This window comes from Salvelinus fontinalis, unplaced genomic scaffold (genome assembly GCF_029448725.1).
Source record: "Salvelinus fontinalis isolate EN_2023a unplaced genomic scaffold, ASM2944872v1 scaffold_0819, whole genome shotgun sequence".
Classification (NCBI taxonomy): domain Eukaryota; kingdom Metazoa; phylum Chordata; class Actinopteri; order Salmoniformes; family Salmonidae; genus Salvelinus; species Salvelinus fontinalis.
This window is the reverse complement of record NW_026601028.1, coordinates 34,334-42,139: the sequence shown is the minus strand read 5'-3', so window position 1 is coordinate 42,139 and position 7,806 is coordinate 34,334. Positions and strand designations below refer to the sequence as shown.

Here is a 7,806-nt window from a genome sequence, read left to right as displayed (position 1 = left end):
CTACACCAGTACACCCAGTCACATCTCACCCCCCCTACACCAGTACACCCAGTCACATCTCACCCCCCCTACACCAGTACACCCAGTCACATCTCACCCCCCCTACACCCAGTCACATCACCACCCCTACACCCAGTCACATCACCACCCCTACACCCAGTCACATCACCACCCCTACACCCAGTCACATCACCACCCCTATACCCAGTCACATCACCACCCCTACACCCAGTCACATCTCACCCCCCCTACACCCAGTCACATCTTGAGAAGCAGACCTGGCTACACATTTCAAATCAAAGCACAACGGAAACGGAAAGCTAATTCATATGGAACCTTTATTTGAGACAAAACCACAGCACGAAACAATCACCATATGGACGGGACACATTTAAATCTCTGGAAATGAGTCTACAATTTAGAAAATACCTCGCCACATTCATTCATTAAAAACAAATTTAGAAAACAGAATCATGTGACAGAAATATACAAGTCTAATTTTTGGTAAATAAAATGTTGCAAGTATTCATTTCTAACACGCATCAAGCAATGATTGTTTAGCCGGTTTAAAGAGTTTAGCAGGTTTAAAGAGTACCATCTCCTCAATCCTAAACAGGCCGGGACAAGTGCAATACCTTCAGAGTAACAGCACTGACACCCCTCCCAGCCTGACCAGGACAGGGACCGACTCCTACAGTTACAACCTGACCAGGACAGGGACCGACTCCTACAGTTACAACCTGACCAGGACAGGGACCGACTCCTACAGTTACAACCTGACCAGGACAGGGACCGACTCCTACAGTTACAACCTGACAGGGACCGACTCCTACAGTTACAACCTGACAGGGACCGACTCCTACAGTTACAACCTGACAGGGACCGACTCCTACAGTTACAACCTGACAGGGACCGACTCCTACAGTTACAACCTGACAGGGACCGACTCCTACAGTTACAACCCGACCGGGACAGGGACCGACTCCTACAGTTACAACCCGACCGGGACAGGGACCGACTCCTACAGTTACAACCCGACCGGGACAGGGACCGACTCCTACAGTTACAACCCGACCGGGACAGGGACCGACTCCTACAGTTACAACCCGACCGGGACAGGGACCGACTCCTACAGTTACAACCCGACCGGGACAGGGACCGACTCCTACAGTTACAACCCGACCGGGACAGGGACCGACTCCTACAGTTACAACCCGACCGGGACAGGGACCGACTCCTACAGTTACAACCCGACCGGGACAGGGACCGACTCCTACAGTTACAACCCGACCGGGACAGGGACCGACTCCTACAGTTACAACCCGACCGGGACAGGGACCGACTCCTACAGTTACAACCCGACCGGGACAGGGACCGACTCCTACAGTTACAACCCGACCGGGACAGGGACCGACTCCTACAGTTACAACCCGACCGGGACAGGGACCGACTCCTACAGTTACAACCCGACCGGGACAGGGACCGACTCCTACAGTTACAACCCGACCGGGACAGGGACCGACTCCTACAGTTACAACCCGACCGGGACAGGGACCGACTCCTACAGTTACAACCCGACCGGGACAGGGACCGACTCCTACAGTTACAACCCGACCGGGACAGGGACCGACTCCTACAGTTACAACCCGACCGGGACAGGGACCGACTCCTACAGTTACAACCCGACCGGGACAGGGACCGACTCCTACAGTTACAACCCGACCGGGACCGACTCCTACAGTTACAACCCGACCGGGACCGACTCCTACAGTTACAACCCGACCGGGACAGGGACCGACTCCTACAGTTACAACCCGACCGGGACAGGGACCGACTCCTACAGTTACAACCCGACCGGGACAGGGACCGACTCCTAGTTACAACCCGACCAGGACAGGGACCGACTCCTACAGTTACAACCTGACCAGGACAGGGACCGACTCCTACAGTTACAACCTGACCAGGACAGGGACCGACTCCTAGTTACAACCTGACAGGGACCGACTCCTACAGTTACAACCTGACAGGGACCGACTCCTACAGTTACAACCTGACAGGGACCGACTCCTACAGTTACAACCTGACAGGGACCGACTCCTACAGTTACAACCTGACAGGGACCGACTCCTACAGTTACAACCTGACAGGGACCGACTCCTACAGTTACAACCTGACAGGGACCGACTCCTACAGTTACAACCTGACAGGGACCGACTCCTACAGTTACAACCTGACAGGGACCGACTCCTACAGTTACAACCTGACCAGGACAGGGACCGACTCCTACAGTTACAACCTGACAGGGACCGACTCCTACAGTTACAACCTGACAGGGACCGACTCCTACAGTTACAACCTGACAGGGACCGACTCCTACAGTTACAACCTGACCAGGACAGGGACCGCCTCCTAGTTACAACCCGACCGGGACCGACTCCTACAGTTACAACCCGACCGGGACCGACTCCTACAGTTACAACCCGACCGGGACCGACTCCTACAGTTACAACCCGACCGGGACCGACTCCTACAGTTACAACCCGACCGGGACCGACTCCTACAGTTACAACCCGACCGGGACCGACTCCTACAGTTACAACCCGACCGGGACCGACTCCTACAGTTACAACCCGACCGGGACCGACTCCTACAGTTACAACCCGACCGGGACCGACTCCTACAGTTACAACCCGACCGGGACCGACTCCTACAGTTACAACCCGACCGGGACAGGGACCGACTCCTACAGTTACAACCCGACCGGGACAGGGACCGACTCCTACAGTTACAACCCGACCGGGACAGGGACCGACTCCTACAGTTACAACCCGACCGGGACAGGGACCGACTCCTACAGTTACAACCCGACCGGGACAGGGACCGACTCCTACAGTTACAACCCGACCGGGACAGGGACCGACTCCTACAGTTACAACCCGACCGGGACAGGGACCGACTCCTACAGTTACAACCCGACCGGGACAGGGACCGACTCCTACAGTTACAACCCGACCGGGACAGGGACCGACTCCTACAGTTACAACCCGACCGGGACAGGGACCGACTCCTACAGTTACAACCCGACCGGGACAGGGACCGACTCCTACAGTTACAACCCGACCGGGACAGGGACCGACTCCTACAGTTACAACCCGACCGGGACAGGGACCGACTCCTACAGTTACAACCCGACCGGGACAGGGACCGACTCCTACAGTTACAACCCGACCGGGACAGGGACCGACTCCTACAGTTACAACCCGACCGGGACAGGGACCGACTCCTACAGTTACAACCCGACCGGGACAGGGACCGACTCCTACAGTTACAACCCGACCGGGACAGGGACCGACTCCTACAGTTACAACCCGACCGGGACAGGGACCGACTCCTACAGTTACAACCCGACCGGGACAGGGACCGACTCCTACAGTTACAACCCGACCGGGACCGACTCCTACAGTTACAACCCGACCGGGACCGACTCCTACAGTTACAACCCGACCGGGACAGGGACCGACTCCTACAGTTACAACCCGACCGGGACAGGGACCGACTCCTACAGTTACAACCCGACCGGGACAGGGACCGACTCCTAGTTACAACCCGACCAGGACAGGGACCGACTCCTACAGTTACAACCTGACCAGGACAGGGACCGACTCCTACAGTTACAACCTGACCAGGACAGGGACCGACTCCTAGTTACAACCTGACAGGGACCGACTCCTACAGTTACAACCTGACAGGGACCGACTCCTACAGTTACAACCTGACAGGGACCGACTCCTACAGTTACAACCTGACAGGGACCGACTCCTACAGTTACAACCTGACAGGGACCGACTCCTACAGTTACAACCTGACAGGGACCGACTCCTACAGTTACAACCTGACAGGGACCGACTCCTACAGTTACAACCTGACAGGGACCGACTCCTACAGTTACAACCTGACAGGGACCGACTCCTACAGTTACAACCTGACCAGGACAGGGACCGACTCCTACAGTTACAACCTGACAGGGACCGACTCCTACAGTTACAACCTGACAGGGACCGACTCCTACAGTTACAACCTGACCAGGACAGGGACCGCCTCCTAGTTACAACCTGACCGGGACCGACTCCTACAGTTACAACCCGACCGGGACCGACTCCTACAGTTACAACCCGACCGGGACCGACTCCTACAGTTACAACCCGACCGGGACCGACTCCTACAGTTACAACCCGACCGGGACCGACTCCTACAGTTACAACCCGACCGGGACCGACTCCTACAGTTACAACCCGACCGGGACCGACTCCTACAGTTACAACCCGACCGGGACAGGGACCGACTCCTACAGTTACAACCCGACCGGGACAGGGACCGACTCCTACAGTTACAACCCGACCGGGACAGGGACCGACTCCTACAGTTACAACCCGACCGGGACAGGGACCGACTCCTACAGTTACAACCCGGCCAGGACAGGGACCGACTCCTACAGTTACAACCCGGCCAGGACAGGGACCGACTCCTACAGTTACAACCCGGCCAGGACAGGGACCGACTCCTACAGTTACAACCTGACCAGGACAGGGACCGACTCCTACAGTTACAACCTGACAGGGACCGACTCCTACAGTTACAACCTGACAGGGACCGACTCCTACAGTTACAACCTGACCAGGACAGGGACCGCCTCCTAGTTACAACCTGACCAGGACAGGGACCGGGACAGGGCAGGGACCGACTGTCTCAGCCTCCAGTATTTATGCTGCAGTAGTTTATGTGTCGGGGGGCTAGGGTCAGTTGGTTATACCTGGAGTACTTCTCCTGTCTTATCCAGTGTCCTGTGTGAATTTAAGTATGCTCTCTCTAATTCTCTCGTTCTCTCTTTCTCTCTGAGAACCTGAGCCCTAGGACCATACGTCAGGACTACCGGGCATGCTGACACCTTGCTGTCCCCAGTCCGCCCGGCCTTGCTGCTATTCCAGTTTCAACTCTTCTGCCTGCGGTTATGGAACCCCTACCTGTCCCAGACCTGCTGTTTTCAACTCTTAATGATCGGCTATGAAAAGCCAACTGAGATTTATTCCTGATTATTATTTGACCATGCTTGTCATTTATGAACATTTTGAAAATCTTGGCTCTCTCTAATTTTCTCCTTCTCTCTTTCTTTCTCTCGGAGGACCTGGGCCCTAGGACCATGCGTCGGGACTGCCGCCCGTGGTGACTCCTTGCTGTCCCCAGTCCGCCTGGCCTTGCTGCTATTCCAGTTTCAGCTGTTCTGCCTGCGGTTATGGAACCCCTACCTGTCCCAGACCTGTTGTTTTTCAACTCTTAATGATCAGCTATGAAAAGCCAACTGAAAATTATTCATGATTATTATTTGACCATGCTTGTCACTTATGAACATTTTTGAACATCCTTGCATAGTTCTGTTATAATCTCCACCCGGCACAGCCAGAAGAGGACTGGCCACCCCTCATAGCCTGGTTCCTCTCTAGGTTTCTTCCTAGGTTTTGGCCTTTCTAGGGAGTTTTTCCTAGCCACCGTGCTTCTACACCTGCATTCTAGCTGTTTGGGGTTTTAGGCTGGGTTTCTGTACAGCACTTCGAGATATTATCTGATGTACGAAGGGCTATATAAAATAAAATTGATTGATTGATTGATTGACTCCTAGTTACAACCTGACCAGGACAGGGACCGACTCCTACAGTTACAACCTGACAGGGACCGACTCCTACAGTTACAACCCGACCAGGACAGGGACCGACTCCTACAGTTACAACCCGACCAGGACAGGGACCGCCTCCTACAGTTACAACCCGACCAGGACAGGGATTGACTCCTAGTTACAACCTGACCAGGAAAGGGACCGACTCCTAGTTACAACCCGACCAGGACAGGGACCGACTCCTAGTTACAACCCGACCGGGACAGGGACCGACTCCTAGTTACAACCCGACCGGGACAGGGACCGACTCCTACAGTTACAACCCGACCGGGACAGGGACCGACTCCTACAGTTACAACCCGACCGGGACAGGGACCGACTCCTACAGTTACAACCCGACCGGGACAGGGACCGACTCCTACAGTTACAACCCGACCGGGACAGGGACCGACTCCTACAGTTACAACCCGACCGGGACAGGGACCGACTCCTACAGTTACAACCCGACCGGGACAGGGACCGACTCCTACAGTTACAACCCGACCGGGACAGGGACCGACTCCTACAGTTACAACCCGACCGGGACAGGGACCGACTCCTACAGTTACAACCCGACCGGGACAGGGACCGACTCCTACAGTTACAACCCGACCGGGACAGGGACCGACTCCTACAGTTACAACCCGACCGGGACAGGGACCGACTCCTACAGTTACAACCCGACCGGGACAGGGACCGACTCCTACAGTTACAACCCGACCGGGACAGGGACCGACTCCTACAGTTACAACCCGACCGGGACAGGGACCGACTCCTACAGTTACAACCCGACCGGGACAGGGACCGACTCCTACAGTTACAACCCGACCGGGACAGGGACCGACTCCTACAGTTACAACCCGACCGGGACAGGGACCGACTCCTAGTTACAACCCGACCGGGACAGGGACCGACTCCTAGTTACAACCCGACCGGGACAGGGACCGACTCCTAGTTACAACCCGACCGGGACAGGGACCGACTCCTAGTTACAACCCGACCGGGACAGGGACCGACTCCTACAGTTACAACCCGACCGGGACAGGGACCGACTCCTACAGTTACAACCCGACCGGGACAGGGACCGACTCCTACAGTTACAACCCGACCGGGACAGGGACCGACTCCTACAGTTACAACCCGACCGGGACAGGGACCGACTCCTACAGTTACAACCCGACCGGGACAGGGACCGACTCCTACAGTTACAACCCGGCCTGACCAGGACAGGGACCGACTCCTACAGTTACAACCCGGCCTGACCAGGACAGGGACCGACTCCTACAGTTACAACCCGGCCTGACCAGGACAGGGACCGACTCCTACAGTTACAACCCGGCCTGACCAGGACAGGGACCGACTCCTACAGTTACAACCCGGCCTGACCAGGACAGGGACCGACTCCTACAGTTACAACCCGGCCTGACCAGGACAGGGACCGACTCCTACAGTTACAACCCGGCCTGACCAGGACAGGGACCGACTCCTACAGTTACAACCCGACCAGGACAGGGACCGACTCCTACAGTTACAACCCGACCGGGACCGACTCCTACAGTTACAACCCGACCGGGACCGACTCCTACAGTTACAACCCGACCGGGACCGACTCCTACAGTTACAACCCGACCGGGACCGACTCCTACAGTTACAACCCGACCGGGACCGACTCCTACAGTTACAACCCGACCGGGACCGACTCCTACAGTTACAACCCGACCGGGACCGACTCCTACAGTTACAACCCGACCGGGACCGACTCCTACAGTTACAACCCGACCGGGACCGACTCCTACAGTTACAACCCGACCGGGACCGACTCCTACAGTTACAACCCGACCGGGACCGACTCCTACAGTTACAACCCGACCGGGACCGACTCCTACAGTTACAACCCGACCGGGACCGACTCCTACAGTTACAACCCGACCGGGACCGACTCCTACAGTTACAACCCGACCGGGACCGACTCCTACAGTTACAACCCGACCGGGACCGACTCCTACAGTTACAACCCGACCGGGACCGACTCCTACAGTTACAACCCGACCGGGACCGACTCCTACAGTTACAACCCGACCGGGACAGGGACCGACTCC

General features: G+C 56.5%; 1 long non-coding RNA gene across 1 annotated transcript; it reads right to left on the bottom strand.

Moving 5' to 3' along the window:
- Nucleotides 1-321: 321 nt before the first annotated feature.
- Nucleotides 322-7,247, bottom strand: LOC129847390 (uncharacterized). Its single transcript, XR_008758417.1, has 2 exons — nt 6,920-7,247; nt 322-704 (listed from the first exon to the last, which is right to left on the bottom strand). It is a non-coding gene; the product is annotated as an uncharacterized LOC129847390 (long non-coding RNA).
- Nucleotides 7,248-7,806: the final 559 nt, after the last annotated feature.